General features: G+C 39.9%; 2 protein-coding genes across 7 annotated transcripts in view; one reads left to right on the top strand and one right to left on the bottom strand.

Moving 5' to 3' along the window:
- The window catches only part of OPN4 (opsin 4), a 42,850-nt gene extending 29,997 nt beyond the window's left edge, over nt 1–12,853 (bottom strand). For 3 of the 6 annotated variants that reach the window (XM_068197209.1, XM_068197211.1, XM_068197215.1), the window contains exon 1: nt 12,758–12,852. The gene's annotated coding sequence lies outside the window, so the exon portion shown is untranslated. Of the gene's footprint in view, nt 1–11,091; nt 11,150–12,757 lie in introns of those variants that run through there. The other 3 variants (XM_068197206.1, XM_068197207.1, XM_068197210.1) reach the window with 3 other exon arrangements.
- WAPL (WAPL cohesin release factor) overlaps nt 1–27,855 on the top strand; it is a 135,669-nt gene that overhangs the window by 41,491 nt on the left and 66,323 nt on the right. The window lies entirely within an intron of this gene.

Genomic DNA, 27,855 nt, shown 5'->3' with positions numbered 1-27,855 from the left:
TTTGGCAATAATTAGATACAAAACTTAAAGAAAACTTCTCTTGTTATTCTCTTCCCCTTAATAAACCATGTCTCTGTCACAGACAAGTCAGGCTACAGTGGGCTGAAATGTGGGATCGGCATATGGTGGTGGCGAAGCAGCTTCATAATTTTTGCTGAAAGCAGGCATTATGAAAGATTTGCTCATGCAGAGTTACAGCAGAATTGTGTGTTGCCCAGCTACTATACTATGCCAATAAGAGGAGGATTATTGACATGGAAGGGGTGAGAAATAAAATTGGAGAGAAATTGTATCAATCATTTTCCCCCTACTGAAATGCTGGCTGCCACTAAAGGTGCACACAGTGGCCCGTGGCAGACACCAGTGCCAGGATTTGGTCAGCACTGGCAGAGAGCTTGTACTGCTTACAGGAAGAACTACTGGTACTGTTTGGATTTTGATTGTTGGTTTTTTACTCCCATCTGCTTATGTGGTAGTTACTCAGGAAATCTACAGAACTCAGCGACTTGAGCCTCTTTTGGGAGGGGCTGCAGAAATACCTTGCCAGGTAAGACAGAGGAGACAGATCTCTGATGAATAGACTAAGGAAAGATGAATACTACAAAGCACATTTTATCCACACACAGCAATCAAAATTTAAACCTTGATATTTGAGAAATAATAGTTCATGATAACCAGAGGGTAAACAAAGTGTGGTGTCACTTGGTATTAAAGAATTATCATCTTTTTCCTTAGATAATAGCACTATTGTGCACAAATTATCTGCAGAGAATACATTTGCTGCCCTGATGGCTATACAATTACTTTTTCTGCCACACACATCTTGGCTTACAACATCTCTGTGAAATAAATCTTATCAATTCAAGAAATGCCATCAGTGGTTATGTAGGTGAAAAAAAGCAAGCCACAATTGTGAAGCCACTGGTGGGAGAAAATCCTGTTGGTGCACTAATAAGCAGGCATCTCAAGTCTCAGCAACTCCCAGCCATTGCAGATGCCCTATTTTGCTGTTCTAGACTGCACTGTACCCAGTGCTTTCAGAAATTGGAGCAGGATGCGAAGGAAGAAACAGGCCACTCACTAACATGACTGAATTTTCAAAATCATGTATTTGAATGGTTTCTGGAAAGAGCCTGACAAGCAAGTGAAAATTAAAATTGCCACAGAATATTTTAGCTGAGTCTGTAAGTAATTTCAGGGTCCTACACAAGACAAAAGAGCCAGCAGCAGCCTGCACCAAATTCTGCTTCAGCTACAACTGTGTTCAAGATTTGGGCAGGATTCTGTAATGGCCACTGAGAACAGAGACACTGTGAGGAGTCTGTCCCTGCTGCAACTTGAAACTCTTCACACAAAGTCTGAAATCAAACAGACCTAATGCTTAAGCTAGAGCGGAATCCAGTGCAGATATACTATCAGAGGTTCTCAGTGTACAGAAGTCTGTTTCTTTATAAACTCTTCTGCTAGGGCTGTCATCCTGCCTGTTATCACTGTGGAGTCTGATTTCCCAAGTGTCCACATGAGGCCTCTAAATGAACACATTCCTCTTTGTTTAGCTCTGCAGTGTGGTCTTTATTAATACCTAGTCTGCTAATGCCTCCTCTGGATCCTCAGTGACTTCTGTTTCAGTTGCTATGACATCCTTTTAGTCCAACCTTAATTAATGGAAAGTACAGGACAGTTATCATAAGTTTGCAGACGGGGATGCAAGTGTGCAAGTGAGACTGTGTACAGCTGTCTAAGCCCCTTTCATTTTGATCTTATCCTCTCCCCTTCTTTGACAATGCTCCACCCTTCTTTCCTCTCAAATCAGATAGATATTCTGGTTTTCACTTTTAAAAGCCTTGATAGATTCTCTATCTCCAGCTTAGCTATCATCTTTCAGACAGCTCTGGCTTGCCAGCTCTCTCATCCTGTCAGCCAGGGATGCCCATTTTCATCATTCCCTGAATACAGTTTCCACCATGCATGATTTGCTTGTCTCCATGCAGTTCTGCAAGCTGCTGGCAGTGGCAACAAGAGACTGACAAAAGCTGGGCTTCAGGCACACACAGCCTGCTGGCCATGTTGACACCACTGATCTATAGTATCTATCTGCCCCTCTCCTGCCAGTACACCTCCATTTCTTGTCTCTTTGTACTTGGATAACAAGCTCTTTGGAGTAGATCCACACTAGGATCATGTTTTCACTTGCCTAACATTTCAAAGTATTAGAGCAATGCAAATGTAGTAGGATTTCCATTTTCTGGTAATGCCATGAATTCGCTTAACAAATATACTCAGCTTAATTTTTTGGGTGAACTTGTGAATAATTCAGTATGACTACAAGAAAATATGAGTGTTTTGTTTTAATAAAAATGTGGACAGCTAAAAATGGTTTTCAGAGTTTAAAAAGCAAAAGAGTAAGCCTTCTGAATACACACACATCTCAGAAGCAAACCTGTATGAAGTGATAAATATTGGCACCAATACTCAGAAAGTCAAATCGCAGTTTCTTACTTCAGTTTTATGATTCTGCCTACTCCCTTCAGAACTGGCATTCCTGCTCATGACTTGCAGATGATGTTGCAAAGCACAAAAACATAATTGGGGGATAATTTAACTGCACAGCAGACAAACATAGACAAACATGTCATCTCTACTTACGGTAAGAAATTTTCACTGAAATAATATCCTGAAATTCATATATGTGATAGGGGAAGCTGGGCACTGCACTCTTTCTGCTCTTTCAGATGGCTAAAAATGGGCCTGAAAAAAGAAAACACATTAACAACATACAGCCTTGAGTATGGCCTTGAGCCCCCAGGATACCTGAGTGATTTTGCACACCACCAGAGAGTTTACTCCTTGTACAAAGTGAAAGTTAAGGATGTCACCAGTAGGGAGTGACTGACCTCTCCCTTTGTAATAAACCAGTGGATTCATGATCATCAGATTTAGACAGGCCTTATCTCACTTCCAATGAATGACTCAGCTACTTCGTTTCCTAGGGAGAAAAGTGAATGTGCTCTTTTCTAAGCAGAGTTTCAGTAATGAAACTTAAGACCATACAGCATCTCAACAAAAAATAGACATTTAAGAGGCATTTCTCCCTGATCACAAAAACATTTTCTTTGTGTGTTTCTACCCTTTCTTGCAGCTTCAGTTGCAAAATGTAATTTAATAATTATTCTATCTTCTCTTGTTCCCCCCACCAAAATAAAACTATCCAGCTAAAAAGTTAAGCCTTTGTCATTAATACACATATATTTTACTAAACAAATGCATTGCTGCTGTGTTTGACTCCAGAGGTGAAAATGCTACTTTTTTAGTGTTCATTTATAATAACTAATATCCAGGGAGAAGAGGCAAACAGAAATACAATCACTTCTGTCTCCACAATTTTAAATTAAGTTCAAAATATCCTAACCATGCATTCAGGACAAGCTTTTACTATTATATTCCTGACCACAGACATACTTAAAAGCCCACAAAGTCTCTTTGTTTTCAAATTCATTGACCGGTGGCACAGTTACTTTCTTGGATTTCTTTTAGAGTGAGAGTGCAGGGTTGTTTGTCTGTCAGTTCAGAGGGAAAATTCTTGGGCAACAATCAGAACTTGTTACCATCATTAGACAACTGCAAAGATCTCAGTCTGCTCTGGTCCACTGCAAACAGCAAGGCAACAGTGATAACGGTTGGTTACTTCATGAGCAAAAAATCCTCATGGCAGCATTAAGTTCAATACCAAAGAAAATCAGACCTGTTTTCTGAGCATAATTAGTAGAGTAGGAGAGTGGCCATTAGCAGTCAGTCCAAAGGTGTGTCAAACCCCCCATCCAGTGACTGAAAGCAGCATGCCAGGAAGTAGTGCAAGAATATGGAGAGATTTCCCTAAAATACTCTTTCAGCCTCAAACAGCATGCACGTCAGCAAATCAGTGTTTCTCAACCCATATTTCAGTGATCTAACTCAAACATTGATGGGGCTTTTGTGGGTTTGTAAAAGGATTCAGGATGTAGTTAGGAATGTAGTTTCAAGTTGTCAATGTAAAAGTTGGGAAAAGAAAGGCTGCAGACTGAACCATGAAGTTATTTTGGTCCAAGCTAAATTGCTCTTTAGCTTGAGCACAAACACAGAACTCTGAAAGCTAACACAGCCTCTCTTGGAAGGCTTTGTATAATTTAAAACACAGTCATACTACAAAATCAGTTTTCAGCTCAGCTTAGCAACTCTCTTCCTGATATACAAGTGCCTTTCAAAAGAGTTGCCAGAATGAACCAGCTTAGACTCAAGCTCCCTTTCCTTCCTTTCTTCTAATTATTGGAAGAGAAATTATTCCTCTTAAAATGAATTCTTGCTTCACCAATTTTAATGAAACATTTTATTTTTTATAATATCCTAGATAATCTTATTAAAAGCTCAGATTTTTCAAGGTTTGATGATCAGAGCTGAGATTCACATTCCAGAGAAGTGCCTGCAACTAAAGCACCCAAACTACCTGAAGATTTAGGAACATGGTTTTTGTATAAGAATTAGCCCTAAGAATGGAGAGGCTGAGTAGAACTAAAAATCTAACACAGTAAGGCAACATAAACACGGGAATAATTTCTAATCACTGCTGTTTCTCAGGCTTTTCTTGTACTTTAATGGTGCTTCTGAATTTCTTACCTTTGCTTATTGAAATTACAGCAGTAAAAGACTCAGCATGATTCACTGACCACAGAAAAATAATGAAGGGGAGACTTTTGAGAGACTATTTTTCATTTTCCAGCTATTCTGCTGGGACCACGCTCTTAATTTTTAGTAGCCAGTGGAGTTACGGATGTATGGGAAACATCTACTTATAGGGAGATGAGTATTTTACTCCTTTAATGATCATCTGTACATGAGCATTTTGGAATCCTGGTTCTGGAACTTGACCTGTATATTTATTGTGAGGTCACTTGAGGTACTTTTCTGGAAATACATCTGTAGGAGTCAAAGATGCCAGTGATCTTTTGTGCAGGGTAAGTACCTAACTAAACTCTGAGGAATAATTTGCAAATTGTTTTCTTATATTTAGAATTGCATGAGGCAAAAGTTTGACACTGTTTAAATTCAGGATACAACTTATTTATTTACCTAAAGATAGAAATTACCTCATCTTATTTAAATTAATTTAAATATGTTTCCTTCACATTAAGGAAAACTTTTTTAACCACCTGTCCCCAGCTGAGGAACTTTCTGCTCCATTTAATACAGAGTGCTTCCCTCTGTCTCCTTGCAGAAAAATAATGGCTATTAGGAGACAGATCTAACAGAAAAACACTTATCGAGGCACATGAAACCAGGTACATTTAAAACTTCTATAAGTATTATTTTACAATCACCTGCACTAACTTCTATATGAAAGTCCTAAGTCTTAATTTACACAGGCATGTGATGTTTGTGTTTCTGTCCCACAGCTGATGGAGGGGGTACATTCTAAAAATGAGAATTAACTTGAATGACTGAACCTCGCAGACATTTGATAACCTGATATTATGTAAGATTTCCCCAAAATACCATTTAAGTACTTCAAACCCCCTGACTTTGCAATATGGTATAGATATCAGTGCTGACAGTGAAATATGAAGTCAAATTATTGTAGCTGTGCAACAGAAATAGTGAGGGACTTAAAAGGGCAGGTGATGAGCTATATAATCTGTTAAAGAGTAAAATGTCTGTAGTCTCCAGGGACATAAGCCATCAGACAGCTGTAAAAGAGTATGCAGAAAGCAGCCAAAGATATACAGCTTGTACTGAACAGAGGTGCTGATACTGAAGTTTAGGTATTCAACATATAAAGCAATTCAAAAGTGCAGACTAAATGATAGCTAGAACACATACAGTGTAATAAGTTACTAGTTAAAAAGATAAAAGGAGCCAAAGTTCATAGTCTTTGAATTCGAGAGATTGGACAGCTGGGTCTGGGTTTATGGGGCTTGGTCACAAACCCAAAGTGCACTACACTGCCCTGGATGAATCAGGAGAAATCCAGCACCCAGTTATCCCACATAGCTGGGAACTACAGAGAATCTGGAACCTGAGGGTGGTGGGATATGGAGCTGCTTCAATGGCTGAAGAGATGCACAGTGCCAGCAGCAGCCCTGATCCCTGGGGAGCAGAGCAGCCATGGGCAGAGTCAGGTTCTGGAAGGAGCAGCACAAATGAAAAATCACCCTGTTAACTTTGAAAAAACATTGCTGCACATGCATGAGTTTCTCATTTCTGCACTACTTCATACTTTGCAAAGTTTAGTGCAAATTTCTCTTACAGAGAAGGTAGATGGAAAGCGCCTAACATTAAGTCAGTATTAACAAAAACATAATAAAGGGGACAGACAAGAGCAAAGGAAGGGAAGGAGTCAGCACAGAACTGACAACAGCAAGCACTAAGGTACCATTCATCAAACGGAGGTGTCAATCCTTTACTCTCTAGGAACAGAAATAAATCTACTTACAGCAGTAATCAATAATGCCTGAAATCAATAATACATAGCAGACTAATGGAACTGAAAAGTCATTAGTGGTGTGGGAGGCTTACTTACTAAAAGCAACCTGCATGAACACTGACATTAGCCCTAGTCAGAGGAAGGACAATCTTGCCTGGGCAAAACCCAATATCATATCTTCAAGTGATATGAAAAGCAGATTCTGATTTTTGGTTTCTTTTTTTTTGCAAGAAAAGAACTGTAAAAATAAGTCTCTTGATAGGTCCTTTCAATATTTTTGCCTGGAGCTTCTAAACTAAAAATATCTTTGTTTCAAAAAGGTTATGAGAGGATATTTAGGGTTTTTTCAGGATACATCAGTAAAAAATAGCTAGTTGAACTATCTTTTGCTAAGGGACAACAATTAAGAAACTTTTTAGTAAAGCACTAACTAGCACCAGAAGTATATATGGTAAGTAAGGAAATACAGCTGTTATAAGTCTAATAAGTAAAATCAAACATATCTGTATAAGGAATACTTATTGACATGAAATATTTTGATCTTATTAACAGTTCTGACATAATATTTATGTGAGAGGATTACAAATGTGTACAGCAAGTCTGTCACAGGAATCATCTCTTCAAAAAAGGGACTCCTCTAAAGAGCAGCTGTACTCAGACAGGAATGGCCTTTGAATGTCCAAAGCAGATGGAAAAGGTCTCTTGCAGGTTTTGCTCACCAAAAGACTGATATTCCTAATAATGAATAGCACACAAAGAGAAAGAGAAGAGGTATCTTTCTCATTGCCACCACCCACAAAGAAGGAAAACCAAAGACAGTTTTCTTGAGAAAATGAATTCTGAAATTCTGTATAAAATATTTTTTAAAGCAACCAGCAGACCTTTGAGACTTCCAAAATTTAATGCAAATGCTGACCATGTTACTTCCCTCCTCATTCTAAAGATTTCTAGTAGCTTCAGATCCCACTACTAGTTTTCTTCTCTTTGTTTTATCCCTTTGGTCCTTTCTTCTTGTGCACAGAAGTTGTCACTTCCTTGAAAGGCAAGTCAAAAACTAAGCTATCTGGAAATAGCAAATTAGGTTAAATCACAGCTAATGCAAATTCTATTAATAAAACTGTTTTCAAAAACTGGGCAAATTTCCAGATACAGATGAAAAGGTATAAAATAAGATTGAAGAAGGTCTGTAAGAACCAGTGTGATAATATAACTGGAATCCCTTAACCTCTATCAAGCTTATGGTAACTGAAACTAAAGCATATGCTAAGTCACATTGTTTATGCATGTGGTAGATGTCATGGTTTGACACTGGTACGATGCCAGCGCCTCTATGAAAATATACTTTTTAAAATAATTGCTGTGAGATGTGATCAGGAACAGAGCAGAGCAGGCCTAAACTTAGTAACTAAGGAAAGAACTTTATTAAACTACTACTACTATAAAAACTACAAACACTAAATCTTGGATGAAGACTTTTTAAAACACTCTTCCTCCTCTCACTTAATTTTTAAACAAACTCAACAGTGAGACACCACCTAGGATCTTGATTAAGTTGCCACCTTTCAGATATTTGAATGCTCAGTTTTTCAAGGGAGACAGGAGTCTCTCCTGTGCCACAGACCCCCCCCAGGAAACACAATTGCCACCCTTGTGTTTTCATGTCACACATGGCGACCGCTCGGAGAAAATCTGCCATGGTGACACTCTCCTTTCCATGTCACAGTGCTCTCACTACTGGGCATGGACAGACTGCTCATAGGGCTCCTTTAAGAATGCTTTGCTATGAACTAAAAGAGACAACAGTTCAGTTTCTCATTTTGGGACTACAGTCCCCCCCATTTTCTCCTGGGGCTGAGGGTCTAAGAACAGAGGTCTTCTGCTCTTCTTCTTTTTCTTTGAAGATAGAGGGCTTCTCCACACTTTCTCTCTACTCTTCTGCTGGTAATTACTGAAACAGGTCTTCTGGCACACTAACGCACCACCCTAAGTGCAGCTTCTGTTAGGAGAATTTGGTTCAGTCTATGGCTAACAAGAGAAGTCCAGCCACAAGCCACTCCATCATCTCCTTCCAACTCGAGAATTTCTTCTTCTATCATCTCGGATTTTAGACTGTCTTTTTTCTACTTTAAATTAAGGAGGAGTAATATTTTACAAAGCCTTCATTTCTCAGGAAAGGGTTAAAAGCTCAGACTCCCTGGACGGCTGATATCTCTGCCCAGCAGCCGATACCCAAGGCCAAGGCTGGGCGCCTTCCCCCCCCTCCTTCTCCTCTGCGCCGGCAAAGTTACAGGTGCCGTCCGGACTCTCTATCTCTTCTCTCTGGGGGGGGGGGGGGGAATGACAAAGACATCTCTGCTTCTCTCCACCTTTCCGTCTACAGGAGCTGGCTCGGTTCCAGTCCTTCTACCCCTCGGCTTACCTCGACCAGGCCTCATGGCTTCCCCTCCCCCACCCAGCCCCATGGCTGGGCAGGGGAGGTCTGCACAGCACCTTGACCGGAACCAAAGAGAGCGAGCTCTTGGGAGTTCTTGCTTTTAACCCCCTGTGTTCTCAGAGGCGTATCCTTATCTTCAGTGGTCACTTTAGGTGCTAATATTTAAACTTGACCACTGATTGGTTTGACCCAACTTCCTGAAGAAAAAAAAAAATCACTTCTATGTCAAACCACGACAGTAGATTAAGGCATAACTAGTTTTAACAGCCCTTTTGTTGGCTAGGAAAGTAAATATTAATATGCTCATTTCACTAATGAACACATAACCTTGCTAAACAAATGAAAAATTAAGAGCATTCCATCCCTAAAGGCCTGACCAGAGCCCACTGTGCTAGACTAAGACATACTCCGGTAAAAGCAAAACTCTGAGGCGAGTTCTCAGTCACCCATGAACATGTGGTAAATCCCATAATGGCAGGCATTGGAGGGGTTGGGTTCTTCCAGGAGTTTGTATAGGAAGAGAAGAATAACTTTATATAGTGTTGTACACACTGATCTACCAGTGCAGAAGATGTCATCCTAGGGGTTGGAGTCCTGCTGGGAAATTGAGTGTAACTGGAAAAAATGAACAGTAAGATGGCCTCCTAACATTACACTCATTACTATTTAAATGGGGTTCTGTGAAAGCTGGATAGTTCAAGCAATAGCTCATTTACCCAGCTTATGCTGTCCTTGTTCCACTAGAAATATTGCCTTTGTGATAAAGTATTTCTTTTGTCACCTTTTTCACCTTACTCTGTTCTTCTCATCCCAATCTTTTCTTTTTCCTCCCACCCTTCATTCCTTTCCATTTCCCAAGCTGTAGCTCTCATTCATTCCATTCTTTTACTTATCCTTTTTTCATTTCACCATGTTTCAGTCTTTGAGGAAGAACAGTTAGTTTTGTAGAAAAATGGAAAAGCACAAAAGCAAGCCTTTTTTGTTAACAGGGAACCATACCTACAGCAAACTAATGTGGGATTGTTATTGCTTGGAACAGTTCTGAGTTTCTCATCAGCCAGTCCCACTCTAATTCTGTGTCAAAGAGCTCTTTGCACACCCAGCAGGCTAACAAATACACAGACTTTTTAACAAGACCTTTAAAAAGCTTTCACTCAAATATTTGGTGCAGACTTAGAGGCTTTTTTTTTAGGTAATGAAGGAAGCCGCCTTTGAGGAGGATGACATTACTCCATGATAAGATGAAAACATGAAAATGTGCCTTTCAGCTCCCCAGAGAAAAGGCACACTACTGCATGTTGCTGCATATAATTCACTAGTTGAATTAATATAATTTAGAAAAGCCTATGCTTATTCTAAAAAATAACCAACAGTTCAAAAGAAGCCCATGACTGTACTACCAGAAATTCACTATATAGGAGCTATTTTATAAATACAGCTGTTTTGTGAAATAGACTTTTACCTGGTTACTTGTAATTTAGTTCAAGAACAGGATAATTCTGGTTTTAGAAGATAGACAAAGAGGATAGGAGTATTTTCTTTAAAACAACAGCATTAAGGTGAGTTTGGTGAACTACTTTAAAATCTGTTTTCCAATCTAATTCAGTCTATTGAACAGTAAACAATGAAAGTAGGTTTTATTCCTTCATTTGATTACATTGTTCCAGCAAATGCAATCACAGAAAGATTAGCTACCTTCTGAGATAAGACACAGGCCCCAGCTAGAGGCAGCTGTTAAAGTTTCATGTCTGCTTCACAAACAATTGACTGTGTCTAAGTAAGCAGTGTCTTATACAGAAGGGATGGGCAATAGGTTGCTCTGCATGAAGGAAGAGGGCTAATTTTGATTTGAGTACAGTTTCATTTAAATAGTTCTTGATTTTTAATGTAAAAGCATCCACAAGGCACCATACCTTTACTTACAACCTGTTTTATTACATGACAAAACTACAGGGCCTTTTTTCCATCTCTTCTGCAGCAGGATATGCAGTGTATACTTGTTACATTATAGGAAACATCTATTTTTTTTGTAAGTGAAATAATAGCTCCAAGATAGCCTTTCTGATATAACAGAGCAAAGTGTTTTAGCAAAGACCTCAAGCCTTTAGAAGGACCTCTTTCTTCGTTACCAGTTGTGATGAAAGGCATAAAAGAGCCTTCTCTAAACAGAGAAGAGTCATCTCTGGTTGAACTTGTCCTTTACCTTAACTGAGCCTGTGGAGGTCCATGTTTCTCAAACTTCTCTCCCTTGTTTCTGCTTTGGTAGTAATGTTTGATATAGACTCAGTTGTACACCACCTTATTCCCCTACAACCATTTGGTCTAAGCAGTTCTCAGTGCTTGAAAAGCAAGTTAAACCTTGACTTGTCTACTGTTCCTGAATATGACTAGTTTACATTATCTATTAGATTCTGATTAATCACAAGGTAGATCTCTACTACATTCAATTTTAAGAGAAGTATTCTTTCTGTTACTTCAAGCCACATGCTCTAGTGTAGCTGGAAATTGTTCAGGTGTTATGAACAAATATTGCATGATTTCTCTAGCCAGCTTATCAATTTGATTACAGCAAGAGGAAAAAGCAGCACCAAAACAACTTCGTAGTTATTGGAGAAAAGATTAAATATTCTGACAGTAATGATCAGGGAGCTGGAACATAAAATATCTGAAACATGAACTACCCATAAGGAACTCATTTGGTAAGGAAGTTCCTCAATTAGGAGCTGCAGAAGTGAACAGTCTGGAGCATCAGAGAAGGACTGAGGACCATTGCATAACCCACAGCAAACATCAAATTTCTGTTCATAACATACTACAGTATTGTCCAATTTAATATGCAAATTTTAATTAGCAAAGACAGCAGCAGTTAGTCTGTAAAGGGTCCTGAGGCACTGTCATAAGACTGGAGCTATACAAGAGAGACCAATTAATGAAAAATTAAGTTTGAACATGAATAGCTTTTCCTAAACAGGGCTTACTTGCAAAGGTGACTTAAGTTTAAACACTAGAAATAATTCTCAGTTGCATTTGCCAGAAGCAATTTTTACATGTAATAAATCTACACAAGACAATATATTTCAGTGGTTGCCACTTTGTATTTGTCACTTAGTATTATAAATTGAAAAGATTTGTACACATTTCATGAAACCTGTTACCTTCATCTCAACCCTGAAATACAGAGTTGTTGACTAACTCAGTGAAAGCTTACTTCTCCCAGTCTTGGGAAGCTGAAGGATAACAGGAAATGCTGAGAATTTTGGTTTGGTGCATACCAAGAGAGATGAAATTATTTATTTACTTATCACTTAATAGCTAATACCCATGCTTTAAGTTAATACAGAATTAATATTTTATCTCTTGAAAAATGATTAACACCAATTTGTGTTGCATATAAGAATCACTGCAGTTTACACAACAGTGATTTCTAATGCGAATGAGGCTTCACAGACATAAATAGAAGAATACTGTGCTAATATATTATTAAAAGAATTCATTATGAGGCTTTAAGTGAAAATTGACTTAGTATGTCTAAAAAAAACTGACTACAATAGTCTGAACTAGTTTTCAAAGTTCCCTAGGAGGAAGGATCACAGGATGAAGGTCTTTTCACATAAAATGTTTTCAGACAGGGATCACCAGTAGAAGTGTAATTGAATTAAGCCCATTCATAAAAGCCTTATCAAGCTAGTACCACTCATTTACAAACATAAAAGAACAGAAGAAATACTCAAAGTATGGTTTTCAGTAAGTAAAACTGGTGTAAAAAGCTCTGCATTAGAAAACACTGAGGGCCAGCACTAGAAATCAGACACAGCAGCACAACCAGGAGAACAGAGACCTCCACCAGGCAGGGTCCAGCCCCACTTTACCTGAGAAGCTGCCAGGTCAGGAGAGAGCAGCTAGAAGTCTAAATCCTCCAGAACGCTCCCAAGGACAACATTGGGAAATTACTTTAGGATAAAACATCTCGGGGAGCAGCTCTACAGCCAATTTGAGAAGCCAGAGCCAAAGACTAAAAAGACCCAGGCACAGCAGCCCAGCAGCATTCCTGCAGAGATAAAAGAAAGGAGCATCCAGGGCTGAGTTAAATAGAGCTCCTCATCAGGAGGGGTGGGTGGAGGCAACAGGTGAGGCTGGTCAGGGCATTTAGGGCCTGCTAGTTCACACCAGGTTCTGAGAGTTTGATACATTCTTGCTCCCCTGAAAGCAGCTGGTTTGCTAACATTTATAGCTCTTCTTTTACCTTTTCTTGCCATACTCGCCAAGGTAAAAAGTTAAAAAGAAAGCATCTCTTTCAAGATTACAGTGTGATCACGCAAGCTTAAATTACATCCCCAAGTATTTCTCATGTTGCATTTAAATTCACTATGGTTTCTCTTTAAGTTCCTGATGTGAGTTATACTCAAGTGATTTTCAGTCTCTCTTTTGCTCTCTATAACTTTGGACTTTAAAAAGCTGGCAGATCAGATAGACATGAGGCTGTCCATGCTTCCCCTTCATTTTAGCAACAGAGCAAATGAATGCTCTGAATCAAGGAGAAAACAGAGGACATGTCAACACCATACAATAAGCACCATGCAGAGGTGATAGTTTGGGTTGTGGAAGCACAATGGAGGTGTCACCACAACACTTCTCCCTGTCAAGTTACTGCTGTTGAGCAGTACTTTTCAGTAATGTTACCTGTTCTAATTGTAGTGCTGCACTTTCTTTCATGCCTTCTTTTACCACTTTTAGCTTATGGCAAAATAGCATATGGTATAGGACACTAAAAAAAATAATAACAAAGGAAAATATACAGGGATAATAATCAAGAATCTGCACCACCTTGTACTCTGGGATGTCCTAGTGCTAGGTACACAAAGATCCCTGGTATTGGGAAGGTACATATGTAGCATGTTCTGCCAGACACTGTGGGATATTTAAAATAGCAGTTGGAGGGAAGGAAAACTGGCCACATTGATTCAAAGCTGATAGTGTGGGGCTCCTACCATTTTCAGAACAGTACACCAAATTGATGCAAGTGAGCATAGGCAGAGAAAAATATTTTGAGCTGTCACAAGGCTGTGAGGAATGTGATCACATGCTGTGTAGGCACAAGTCATATGCAGAGCCAGCTGTGCCAATAATCACTTGAAAATTAAATTGTAAGAGCAATGTGGCCTGTGATATCTGTTTGAGACAGTATAATTTCTCAAATATATCCTAGGTCTGTGCAAAACAGTGTTTACTTAGCTGTGAATCCTCTGAAGAATTGTGTTGCATTTTTTCCCTGCTTAAGATGAATGAAAATCTGACAGCCCTGAGTGACAAGGCTTCAATGACCCTAATTGACCTCATCTTAAACTCCCACCCACACACTCTGCCGATTGGCCCAGGAGTGCTACTTAAACTCAGGTGTGAGCCTGTGTAGCTTTAGTGACTAGATTTCTATGAGGTATGGCTTTTTTTTTTTCTTTGTGTTGCTGCAGGCAATGCTTTACAACTTACAGAGCTCTCTCTACTTCTTCTCATTTTCTGCCATTTAGGCTGTCCCTACAGTTTGTCATTTATATAATCTGTTGTCATGCTGTATCTTAAAGGTATGGTTCTTCCTTCCTGTGCAATGGTAAGAGAACCACGTCCTGAGCCTGGTCAGAGAACTGAAAATGAAGTGCAGCAAAAGTGAATATAGGAAGCTGATGGAGCCTGAGTGATGATAATGCTTTATTTTGGCTTCTTTAGATATGCTTGTTAAATTATTTGTAGTTTTCTTCCTAGCTGTTCTGCAGTTGGAGGGGTTTTGTCTGCTTTTTACTGCTTCAGAAAGCAATTACAAGGTAATTGTTTTAGTGAGGATTTCTACTTTACTTGTTGCTTGGTGTAGCCCCTGTTGTTGAATCCCAGGAGTATAATATTGACAGGATAATCTGTGTGGCACTGTGAGCATTTTGACTTTGTCTTATCTTACAAGTGTGAGAAGATAAAGGTTTGGTACACCATGGGCCAAACTGCAACTCAAATGTGACCACTCTGGTTGTATCAGTCAAGTCCTACTGTACTTTATGAGGAAAGCCTGGCATGCCAGATGTTCTTCTCATAAAGCAGTACTGAGAAAAGGGAAGCAATAACAATGCCTTTTCCCCAGTACCACATTTCTCACCACTGAATGAGCTCTTTTTAGTAGGAAGCTGTAAAAGATTGCGAGGGGCAAGATGTTTCCATTCTAAGAGTATCAAGAAAGGGGGTTTTCTCCCCTCTAAAACCACACAGAAGAAAGGGAAAAAAAAGGTAGGAAGGAAGTAGTATGTCTTCCTTGTAGCTCAGAAATTGGACATTAATTAAGAGTCATGTAATGCTATTCAGAAAGTTCATACCAAAAAATAGAGGCTACCTGCATCCTAGCTTCCCTAGAAGGCCTGCCTGTCCTTGCTTGCACAGAAAGCTATGTTATTCTGGAAAGAAAGAAGAAAACTAATTCTGCCTTATGGCTACTACTAAAAAGGAAGTCAGTAGTTAATAGTGTGGTTGTGGGTGTGAATTTGCTGAGGGATGACCCAGCTGGAGGTAGAACTACAGCTCTCGGTTATAACTGCCTGGAGGGCTCTGATGCTGCAGCATGTATCGCCTGGTCAGGTGGGAACTGTGGCAGCAGAAGCTGCCTCAGCAGCATGGTTATGCAAAACAGACCAGATGTTTATGGCATAGGGAACCTATTTTTTTAACAATCAGAGATACTAATGATGATCATTATAGGTGTTGTTATAGACAATATTTTAAGTGATTTGGTCAGCCCTGTCTGACTATCAGATACTCTAGAAAAGGCAAGGAAGGAAAAATATATCCTCTTAGTGATAAATAAGAATCTGTTTTTAGTGTAGAACTAGTGTATTAATTATGTTTCTTTTCCATCAGTGTAGAGGAGGACCCTGACATTAGGCAGGAAAATTATTTTCCTTTTCACCCCCTTCTGCAGTTTTCGCAGCTGCCTTCTTACAAGTTGTCTGCAGTTTGTTGTTAAACCACTTTTGCCCCACAAGACACTGATTTTTGTAAAACAATGTTCTGTATTTTTTTATATGATGTGTAGTCTATCATGGAGCCATGGACATAGGAATTAATGTTCAACCTAAATCACCATTTTTTCCAGTATGTCTAGTGTACTAGACATACACCAGGCTAGTGTATCTCAAAGGATCCTGTTTTGCACCCAGCCTTCATGCTGTTCTCTGCCTTCCTTAGAGCCTTTCTTCAACCCTTTAAAGGCCTTGATGTTTCCCTTGGGCCACAATCTATGAATGATCTCTTCACCTGCTCTCAGAAAGCTTTAAATTTTGCTTCTGTGGTCCCTGGTGCAACACTAACAGCCCTTGGCAGTGTAGGACCTGGCTTCTCTTCTCATGCTTTCAGTCCCCAATGCTCTTTGTGAATTGAAGTCTCATACTCTGTCATGACTGTGTCAGAAGGAATAGTCCTGCTGTCACAGGGAAAAGGATCATGTGCAGAGGAGGTGCAACTTCTTTATCTGGTAGACTTTCAGGTTGCCATGTTGAAGTTTTTTTGCCAAGGAATATAAAAGATAATAAAATACCTGTGAAGGAATGATAAATTAGCTATTAACTTTGGCTAGGAGCTTTTTTTTAAAGTGTTTAGGGAAACTGAAGCTAAAAGCAAGTCTCTTGTTTTCATAGCTGTTTTAATCTGAATGAAGTTTCGTTGTGTAGAAAAACCTTTAGATTCATGTCTATCTGAAATGCTCCCTAATTACTGATGCCTTGTAAGCTATCAAGTAAATATTAAATATACATAGGCTTTTATATAAGGACAGACACTTGCAAACAGTGGAAGGGGTAATATTCTGGCACATCAAGGCCTGTTTACAGAGTTGCTCTTAGGTACACTTGTACAACAAGCAGAGCTATTCAAACCTACTCAATAGAAATAATTCTCACTAGTATTTGGAGCTGTTATGGGTTTATGACAGGACCTACATGGACATTTTCCAAGCCAGAAATTATATAACAGAAGAGGCTGGGAGCAAGCAGTGGGTTTAGATATTCAAAGTCAGTATGACACAATGCACTGTTAATAAGTAATTGACTGTAAATGCAGTTCTCTACAAGCAGATTAACTATGATCCCTTTTGGAACATAATTACTTGAGTGAACTCCTCTCCTGAAAGAGAAATCAAATATTTGTGGGAGTCTTCTGGAGGTGAAAAAACTCCTTTTTTAGATTAACATAGGAATGTATTGTTACAAAAGGTATATTTTTTGTTAAGTATAAAGTAATGGTTAAGTAAGTTGCAGTTATCTGGTGATGAATACCTGAGGATTGATTGTTGGCTGTTGAGAAATGTAAGCTTGATGTGAATTACTGGTTTGTATGAAGCAAAGAAATCTCATAGTATGTGGTACTGTGCATTGAACCAGTCTCTTGCTGCTGGGGATTTGCCTGTGAGGACTAATAAAGCCTTTAGTCTAGTTTATTTATTCATTCACATTTGTGCTTGCTTCCCTTTAAAGGAACTGAACCCCAGTGCCTTAGAAAAACCTAAACTTTCTGCTGATTTAGCCAAAGAGCACAGTTGTATCTAGCTGGATGAAAGCTAAGTAGAGTGATGGAGACATAGCACGAGTGCCTTTGTGTACCATCCATTCTGCTCTTAAATAAGTCACAAAAGCCAAGGGGGAAATGTAGAATGTGGTAAAGAGAGATGGATGTGGAATGCCAGAGGCACAGTGAGCAGATGAAGCAGACTGAATGAAGAATGGTGATGGGAAAGACTGTATGCTTTCTTTTTGTGTAAGAGTAATGGAGAAGTGTGTGGTTTGCCAGTTTTTGCTCCCTGTCTCCAAGATGGTTGCAGCTATGACTGTGCAGGACTTGGCAAGGTGCTCTGTGTCCTGTCTTCTATAGCTGCTGCCTGGCCAAGATAAATATACTTGGGTGATCTGGAAGTCTCAGACCCTGTCTGTAGTTGCTCTATTTGATATCTGGTGCTCTTGAACCTGTGCAACTGCAGATGGACTTTGTCATGCAATCTGAGGAATGTCTGTGCCAGCAGTGCTCTGAAGCCTCAAGTGAGACCACCTAATATCTGAGTGACAATCCTGCCCCACACCAATTCCCTGCAGTCCCTGCTTGCTAGGTGCAGGTTACATCTTTTATGGCAAGTGACTATTACACAGCCACGTCTGACAGAAGGAACAGTAGATCTCCTGTTGTTAAAGTACAGCAGCTGCACAATTTCCTCAACCAGGAAAAATCAGGAGTATGCCTTACACAGTTCTTTGCAGGACTACATCACCTTTATGGTCAAATCATCAGAATTTTGAAAAGGCAAACCATTGTACATTGAAAGGTGAGCATGCATGGATAACCATCATGGGTTGCTCTGGTCTTGCTGCTTTTAGGAGTGTTTCTATCTCTGGGAGTATCTTTGCAGTATGTGAGAGCCGCAAGTTAACTAAATGTCACATTGTATTGTGTTGTGTGATGTGCTGGCAAACTCTGTGGTGGAGTGGGACCAACCATGCCAATAGTGAAACTGTTCCCAGTCAAGTTCTATTTGCATTCCTTGTAAAGTGCTACTGCAGCCTCTGAAGGATTCAATTTCCTTTCTATTTTTGTATCATTTTCCAAGTCTGTAGTTAATATTGACTGACAAGGCCAGCTGAGAATCTTGGGATTTCCTATTACAGATAATTAAGGAAAATACTAATTCATGCACAGACAGATGCCTTGTTGTAAATTGCACTGCATGAATATCTTTGCCTTCACTGCTAATTCTGTTTCCTACTGATTACTGAATCTGACTCATTGTATAAGGTGCTAGGGGCATGCAGCAGGTTTCCAGCCAGGAGATGTGTAAAGAAAGCTGCAGAGAAGCTTGATCTTATGTTTTCTGAAGTGTTGCTTTTATGGGCCAGTTGTCTGAGTTGTTCTGTACCTAAGATATATGACAGCTTGTATTTTATGCTTTCTTAACGGTGCTTGGAGAAGGACCAGGGAGAGGGAACTGCCTTCATCAAGGACTTTTCCAGTTCACCTTATTTATTTCCAAATTGGTGTTTGGTTTTATTTTAGGCTAAATTTAAGCTTCCTGTTTTGATCAAAAGAGAGATTGCTGTCCGAAGCATTAATAATAGGTGGTTCTGCAATATAGGTGAGCCAGAAGCTGAGGATGATAGCAAGGCAGGTGTAGAAAGTGGCCTCACCAATCCCACAGGACTTGTGCTGGAAGAGCAGAGAAGGCCCAGTGGCAGCTACAGCCACTGTGAGACAAGTCTAGTGCTGAGCTGTATCAGGGTCTAATGAGAAAGATGAGTTGGGGACAAGCAGGGATCAGCAGGGCATGTTAATTGTCAGCATAAACATGTAACCATGTATTTGAACAAGCAGGTAGCTGGTGATAGAAGTACAAAGCTGTTCTCCTTAACATCTTGTGGAATAGATCTGTTTCCTGGGAGACTGACTGCTTATCTTGTCAGTAAAAAGATCTGATAGTAATCCCTGTTCTCTAGGAAGGAATGTGCTGAAGTCTCCTGAGTCATAACTTGCCAGCAAGCAGAATGGTAAATGTTGTTTGTAACATGTCGAAGTACAATGAAACATGAGCAGAGAGGAAGGAGATCTGTTCTTGTCTTGCACCTTCTCAAGTGTCTCCTGCAGAGGGATATAAGACCAGGTTTGCTGGAGCCACACCAGTTTGCTCCCATCTGCCTACACTGGGTACCAGCAGGAGGAACATTCTGGCAGTTCTGCCTTTTCCAGTCTTCTACCTGATGGAGTGGTAGTTTGAGTGTGCAGGCTCAGGCAACAAACACCTGCAGTACAGGTGTGGCCCCCAACCGAGTGAGCAGAGCTGTTACTTCGGTGAGGGGAAAGACTTTCCAGTTGGAAACAGACCAAACTTTGTCTGTCATCAAGGAAATACACAAGTATGGCCTGGAGCAGATTAGAGTTTACCCTTCAGCACTTCATCCAGATGAATTTTGAAGCTCTATTCTTTCAATATCCAAGTTACCAATCTGAGGGCACTTTGGACAAATCAGTGCTGCTAGTAGGCATGCTTAACACTAACACTTTCCTTTTGCTGGAGAAAAAAATACAGATTAGATTCCTGGAGTTCAGCACGAAAGATGGGAAAACAGTAGAAATAAACAGGACATAAGTGTGGTAAGCACATTTTTATCTCTCTCAGGATTTTTCATAGAGGTGCACAGAGAGAAAGAAAGAGAAAAACATTTCTATTTCTGCTCCTTGTTTTCCCATGTGGAATGTGTTTGGAGAATTGTTTACCTGGGGTGATTGCTTGATTGGATTCTAGTGAGGATTGTTTGAGCCTGATGGCCAATCAAATCCACTTGTGTCTAGACTCTCAAAAAGAAGGTCACAAGTTGTTTAGTAGTTATAAAAGTAGGTATGTAGTTTCAGTATCTTCCTTTATATAGTATATTAATGTATTATAGCATAGTTATAATAAAGAAATCATTCAGCCTTCTGAACTGATGTTGAACACCATCATTTCTTCCCATTGGGTTAGTCTGCATTTTACAGTACATATGTTTAATGTACTATGAATGTACTTGGTTCAGGTTGCTGAGTTCCTAAAAGACAAGGATATGGCAAAGCTCTGTAACTGGGTTTTGACAGACTCCATTGCAATACCTTCCTTTCTAGCTCTGTTATGCCTCTACTTTTACCTAATTTTATAAGTTAATGTCTCAGCATAGTTAACTCTGATTATGGTCATTGATATCTATTCAGGTGAACTGCTTTTTACCAAGCTTTGCTTCCAAGACTCTTAACCCCTAAATGCTGGGGCTTGCTATTAGCTAGTGGCAAAACAAAGGCAATCCACACACCTCCAAATTGCTGCTAATTCCCTATATCCTCTCCCTTGGAATAATGCAAAAACAATGTCTAGCCATACACACTTATTCTACTGATCTGAATAACCCAGTCAGTGCTGAAACTTGTATTTTCTAGCCATGCACTGCAGTCATCCTAACCTACAGCCTCAGTGCTACACAGAATAAGGTATTCTGTGGGCTTTAGCTTAGGATCTTAATATTAGAGAGCTGAAGCTAAAGTATTTTAATGTATAGGTATTAGTGTGTGTTTATATATAATGTCATTTTGAAAAAGCATATGACTCACTTGGCACTTACTAGCATATGGAGTTTATAATAGAATTATAAAATAGTCCTGCTGAGAAGGGACCTCAGGCAGTCTCTCATCTAGCCTCCAGCTCAAGGCAGGGTCAGCTCAAAGGTCAGACCAGATTGTACAGGGCTTTATCTAGGTGGGTTTGCAAACCTTCAAGAATGGGAGCTGCATAGTCTCTCTGAGCACCTTGTTTCCCTGCCTGCAGAGGTTTTTCTGTGCCTGCTGCTGGAATTTCTCTCAAAACCAGCACATGTTATTACAATTAAATTAATATTATAAAACAAATGTGTTGGATTGTGTGTGTTCAGGAGTAATGTCAGATGCAGAGCTGAAAATGTACATTGGCCACAAGGGAAATGCTGCTGATGGGGACAGAGGCCAATGTCTGTCAAATCTGTTCTAGCTGGGATCCAGGGACCCTACTCATGGCTCTTAATTGCACAGCTCAATGTCTGTAACTCAGCCAGAGCAGAGGCTGCAACAGAAACAGTGCCATGCCACCAAAAGTACCCTGAAGTAAAAGAGGTGCTTGTAAAAGTTATATTTGATTAAATCTTCCATACCTTGTTTTCCTGAGGAGTTTGACACGTTTTCCCCCCTGCAATCTAGGCATGATTCGTGTCTCTGTCTGCTGCTCATTTCTTTGTAGAGCAGCAAAACCAGCATGAAATTGATGTGATCTTCTTTCATTGCTGCCCAAAAGGTTCTGAATAGCAACCCTGGAACAGAGTGGGCTTGTTGACTTCATTCTGCAGCTGCATGAAAAATCTGCCTCTAAGCCTGCAGCTTCAAGAAGACAGCGCAGCATCTGTTCACATAAAATATAGCTTTGAGTTTGTATTTTTTTAAATAATGAGAAATTTAAACTACTGGGTTTGAATGGAAACTTGGAAACAGGTTACTTGGCTTCCCTCATTTACCAAGGAAAGCTTTCCACTAATCTTTGACAGAGGACTGGATGGAATTTTTTCAATTTAATTGAAATATTTTTGCTCCACATGTGGAGAAATTAACATCTAATTTATGAGAAACTTCAATTCTGGTATAATAATTATATTATGTGAATCTCTGTTTAGTCAAGGTACAAAGTCTGATTTTTATGGGATGGTTCTTTCTATATGTATCCTTTATATGCATTTGATCATCACCATGGTAAGTCCTATCAGTCTGTCAACACCGTACACTTCACAGAAGTTATGGTTAACCCAGAGGCCAAATGCAGAGTGCCAGGGAGTAACACCTGGGCATCTAATTTCCATGGGATCATGCATAGTTCTGCTCTGATAAAGTTTAATGCATCATGTTTAAAAACAAAAAAGGCATTCTTTGAGCAGATCTTGAAGTTGCAACACGCTGCAATTTCTCTTATATCTTCCTATTCTAATTATGTACACAAGTTTGTAAAGCCTTTATTGTGGACATGTTGTAAAATTGATATTGAACTATTGCTTAGCTGATTTATAGCCTGACTTCTAAAAATGTTTCTGCAGTTCCTTTAGAAATTGTTGTCTTTATAGTCCAGCTTAGAAGTTTTGAGTACTGGGAACAGCATTTAATTGGCAAGTATTCTACTATAAAACCAAGGTACCTTGCTGCTGTCTCTCTGCTTTCCAGTAACCTAGAACAATATTCCTGCCTGTGAAAATCTGGCTGATGTGCTCTGTCAGAAGCAATTTTTCCACTTAAAATTTGGTATGCAAAAAAAAAAAGTTAAAAAAAAATCTGTGCATTCTTTATTCTGAGATGCCTGGGTTGATACCTTGAAGAGTGGATTTGTGGTGGGGGTGTTCACTGCCAGGTGGTCTCTCCACTCCATAATAGAGCATTTTTGTTGTCCTGGGACAGTTTGCACTGGAGACTGTCAGACTTAACCAAATGAGACTTTTGTACAGGAAACTTCAGCTCCTCAAAGGAAGGATATGCAGGACAAAGAGGTAAAAAGCTTCATGGCTTTGTTCAGCCGTATCTGAAAGGACCTCCGTGTTAGAGACGAAACCAAGACCGTTCTAAGCCTGCCAGAGGTAGTAAGGGCAAATTTCCCTAATGCAGTGGGGATGGCTAGAGCTCCATCAGTGATGTTTATGGACAGTTGTTTGGCAAGAGTGTGGTTTGCAAACCTTGCATCTGTTGTTTCCCTGTCAATTGCAGAAGGAATCCCTCAGTCACAGTGTCCCAAACAGAAATATTCATGTCCATACACTGAAGGAGTTTACACAATGGAGCCCAGTGTAGAAAGGGAGGTGAGTCTGGTGCCCAGAGCTCTGGTGCTGCTTCTCCTTGCTGTGCTGCTTCTGCTTGTCCCAGCTGGCAACTGAGGTGTCTCTGAGTGTACATCATGCATAATGCATCCATTTTCTGTGGACAAAGCCTTGCATCATGTGAGGTTTTATTGAAATTCTGGTCCCACAAATCTCACTTAGGGAGTTTATTGGTATTTATTCTCTTCCAAGTGATGACTGAAATGACATTCAGGAATATCTGTATGACCTGCCAGCCTAACACAGCTGTGACAAACCAGTTCAGCACTACAAACAGCAAGGTGATGTCAGAAGCAAAGCCATGAGCTCGGTCAGTTGATCTACTCATGAGATCTTCATTTTTGGAATCTGTGCTAAAAGGAATGCACCTGAAAGCAAATGGAGAGGTACTGAATTATTTACTTTTTGACTATAGTTATATTAATGAAATCATGAAGAGTAAAACTGGAAATAGGCCAGTGGATTTTTAGCTTGCTGGACTACACTGGACATATCTTAATCTACATCTGCCAGTAGCAAAATGTAGGACTTGACAATACCTTCAGAGTGATAAAAATGCAGTTTCAAACAGTTAATAATCAGATGAAGTCAAAATCCAATTTTGAAAAATAAAAACACTGTTTCATTAACTCTAACACCTGATTGTAGCGTGGTTCATAGCCTGAGCTGCAAAAAAATTATTAGCAATCCTAAGGGCAGGTACATAAATTAATACTGCTTCATTTTCAAGAAATGTTTGGTAACTTCTTTGTTTACCAGCAGGTGTCACTGGAGTCCAGCAGAGAGCTATCACTGCTTTAAAGCATCTTTTCTGCTTAATTGAACCTTTATTTCATAGAGGAACATTCAATATTCGTACATGATGATGTGCATACAATAAAAATGAAGAACTGTGATCAATGCCCTTTCAACTGTTTTTTCCTGCCTTAGCTACTGATAACTGTTGGTGGATAATTCAATGATTTGAGAAAGATTCTGATTTGTTTTCCCTCTGCAGCATGACTGAATGGTCCAAGCTGATAATGACCAAAGCCTCCTATTTTATACAACGATGAAACCACTTAGCAGTGCCTGTATGATTACTCAGCCCTTGCCCAATCTTGCATTTAGTGGGGAGAAAATGGAAAATTAAGACAAAAGACCTATATATTTTTTTTCTCCCTTTTTTGGGACTTTGTTTAAAATTAGGGTCTGGAAAGTGATTGGGACAGGAAGGACCAATCAGCCACAAAACAGCTCTCTGCAAGACTGAGAAAGCATTTAAGGAACAACATTTCTTACACTTTATATTAGAAGATGCAGCACTGTGCTGATGAAGGCATAGAATTGAGCTGAAGTAGAGCACGGAATGATTTTTTCCTTTTGAATGAACTGTAGTTCTTGTCTGCTGTGTGTTTGCTTGACAGCTGATCAGCAAAGGTATTTTGAGTTGAGCTTTCAAGTATGCTTAAGTATCTACCATCTGAAAGGCACAAAACCCGCTAAGTAGACACTGCCATGCTGTTCAAGACACTTGGTATAATCACTGAAAGACAAAATGAATTGTTTTGTTTTCCCCAAGCCATGGTTCAGGGCTTATTCTTTATAAAAACCACTGGGGAGACATTTTGATTTAGTCAAAGCATCTTAGTTTGAGCCTAAACTCTTGCAACAGTAATTCCTCCAATTTCTTTCAAATGTTTACAAAAAAAAAAAAAAAAACCAAAAAACTGTGCCACACAATAAACATTTATCTCAGAATTTCAAGGTCACAGATCCAGCAGAGAAGTCTAGCATAAGGAGGCTGCCTGCAGGCCAGTGTATTATTAGAATAATAATGTGGTTTTGGACATAAATGCACTGCCTGCTCTGTTGCCCTTACATGTGGCTGATCCAGTAATGAGTCATTTCCGTGACACGTCTAAAGATCCAGGCAATGCACAGATGTTTTCAGCCTTTTGTTATCACTAGCTACTTTTCTGAGTGTACTCTGCCACCACTCATTAACAGGCCCTCTAGTCCATGCTGTGGTGTGATCTTTGCTCATTTCATGGGACATGGCTGCATTGTATGCAGGGAACCTTAAGTGTGAACAGGTTTGCAAAACTGGCACAGTGTAAGGCCCTGGGCATACCAGGGTCTTGTGCAACAGACATTGCAACTTTCTTTGTGGTGCTGCATTGTAGTCTGAGTAAAGGTGAAAGTAATTTGTTGGGGGCTGTATTCTGGCAGGAAGCTAATGAAGTCACTACCAGGTATTTTATTGTCTCCTACATTCCCATGAGGAAATCTTAATTTAATTTTTTTTCAAGTTTCATTTTATCAGCTTAATTTGCTAGCTAGTACATGAATTCTGTCATGACGTTCAGGGACACGTCCATCCAGACCTCATTAGTTACGTGAGTTTTAATTCTCTGTGGATTTTCTTCTCCAGTTGTAGTTGATGTTGCTGTCCTTTGTAGCATTGCTCACAATCCTCAATGGCCACGCATCCTGGTTCCAGTGCACCAACAAATTTGTTAATCTGATATTGCTGGGCTTTAATGCTTTGCAACTACTATAGAAGTGCTTAGTTACTGGCCCCTTTCTAAAAAGTACAGGTAAGTACTTGGGAAAATACAAAGGTGAAAACAAAACTCTTGTAAATTAAAACTCAAAAGGTAATGTTACAGGTTACCACATCTGCGTGTGACAGCCACATGCAAATTCAACAATCAAAACTAAGAGGACAAAGGAAAATAAAGTGTTGGTCACATACCTGCCCTTTTTAAAAGATGAAGGAAGCAAAGCAGCAAAATAAGCACCAGAAATGGCTTCTGCCCTATTGCTGGAAGAGGAATAGAATAGGACACTGACAGTTGCACCAATGAGCTTGTTATAAGAACCAATTATTTGATGGTTTCCCATGTTTTTCTTTCCCCAGCAAGCACTGTGTGGACACAGTTTGGTAGCTTTCCTTAAGGGCTGTTGCTAAAAAAGATAGACAGAAATTCAAAAAAAAAAAAAGTGAAACAGAGAGATCTTAAAAGGAAGCAAAAAAAATTCAGGAAGAAGGAAAGATTGGTAGTCAGTCTGGTTGTCCTACAGGTCTGTGAGAGATCTCAGGTATTTGAGAGAGACCGCATCCTTTTATTCCTTATACAACAATGGGAACTTACTTTGTTCAAAGAATGGAGGAACCTAGACTTTCCTTGTGGATTTTAAAGTGAGGCTGCATCCTTACTGCAAATGCCTTTTTTTTTTTCCTCTCCTGAAACATGTTGGCACATTGTAAAATTTTCAGTGGGAAACAGCACAGGTGGTTACTTTCTCAGCAGAGCTTGCTGGGAATATACTGCATAGCAGAATAAAGTTCTGACCTTGATGATTATAACAAGGTGAAAGCTACTCTGTGCTTTCCCACTAGCGTTTCACCACAGGTTTTTCCAGTAGACTTACAGGCTGATCACCTAGGGAAAAAAGCTGCACAGAAAACCACTGAGAATTTAGCCGTAGGTGAATGACTACTGTTGGTTCATCAAGTAAAACGAGTCTTTCCAGAGGCTCTGACATTGCAGGGACGATGCTGCCTCTCACATGATTGCAACAGATGGGTGTGCAGGCCAGAGAGAAGGTGGAGTAGCACAACTTTTTGTCTGGGCCTGATCCAGTAATGCCATGATCCAGGGACCTCTTATTTTTTAAATCATGGATAACTGGCCCTTTGCTGCACTGATGTAAGTATTCCTTTAGTCTGTCCAGCAGCGTTTGTTTTAACCTTTCAGTTACTAAACTTAATGCCTTGGCATGACCTCCACTTTGAGGAGGCAGCTACTGAAAATTATGATCCAAAGCTCTATTGAGATCCCCTGTTTGAGTGTCTTTCGGTCCTTCTTCTCAGGGTTCAGTGTCAGAAATCAGCAGTACAATATCCATTGGAAATACCTCACTAAGAAAAGCCATATTCTTGACAGAAAGTATACTTTGCTGTACTCTGGGTTGCAGATCTCTCCTTTTTCCCTGCCCCTGTACTTTCTACTGTATGGTTTGCATGGCGAGGTTTTGGTAGCAGGAGTGGCTTCTGTGAGAAGCTGCCAGATGCTTCCCTTGTGCCCGATACAGCCAATGCCAGTTGGCTCAAAGATGGACCCAGCACTGGCCAAGCCCAACAGTGATGGTGGTGGCACCTCTGGGATAACAGATATAAGAAAGGGAAGAAGAAAACTGCCCAACTGCAGCTGGAGGGAGGATGCGGGGAAGGTGTTTCAAGATTTTAATTTTATTCCTCATTATCCTGCTCTGACTTGGTTGGTAATAAATTTAACTGATCTTCCCAAGCCAATTCTGTTTTGCCTGTGACGGTAATTAGTGAGTGATCTTTCCTTGCCCTTTTCTTGGCCCATGAGCCTTTTGTTATATTTTCTTTCTCCTGGCTAGCTGAGGAGGGCAGTGAAAGAGCGGCTTTGGTGGACACCTGGGATCCAGCTTGGGTCAACCCACCATGCCTGCTCTGTGCAGCCAGTGCAGGTCTCAGTACAACCCTGTCCTTCTTGCCCAGTCCTGTGCTGCTGCTGGGGCTGGTGCTGCTGCCCTTCCTCCAG

This window comes from Anomalospiza imberbis, chromosome 8 (genome assembly GCF_031753505.1).
Source record: "Anomalospiza imberbis isolate Cuckoo-Finch-1a 21T00152 chromosome 8, ASM3175350v1, whole genome shotgun sequence".
Taxonomy (NCBI): domain Eukaryota; kingdom Metazoa; phylum Chordata; class Aves; order Passeriformes; family Viduidae; genus Anomalospiza; species Anomalospiza imberbis.
This window is presented reverse-complemented; position numbering and strand designations above follow the sequence as displayed.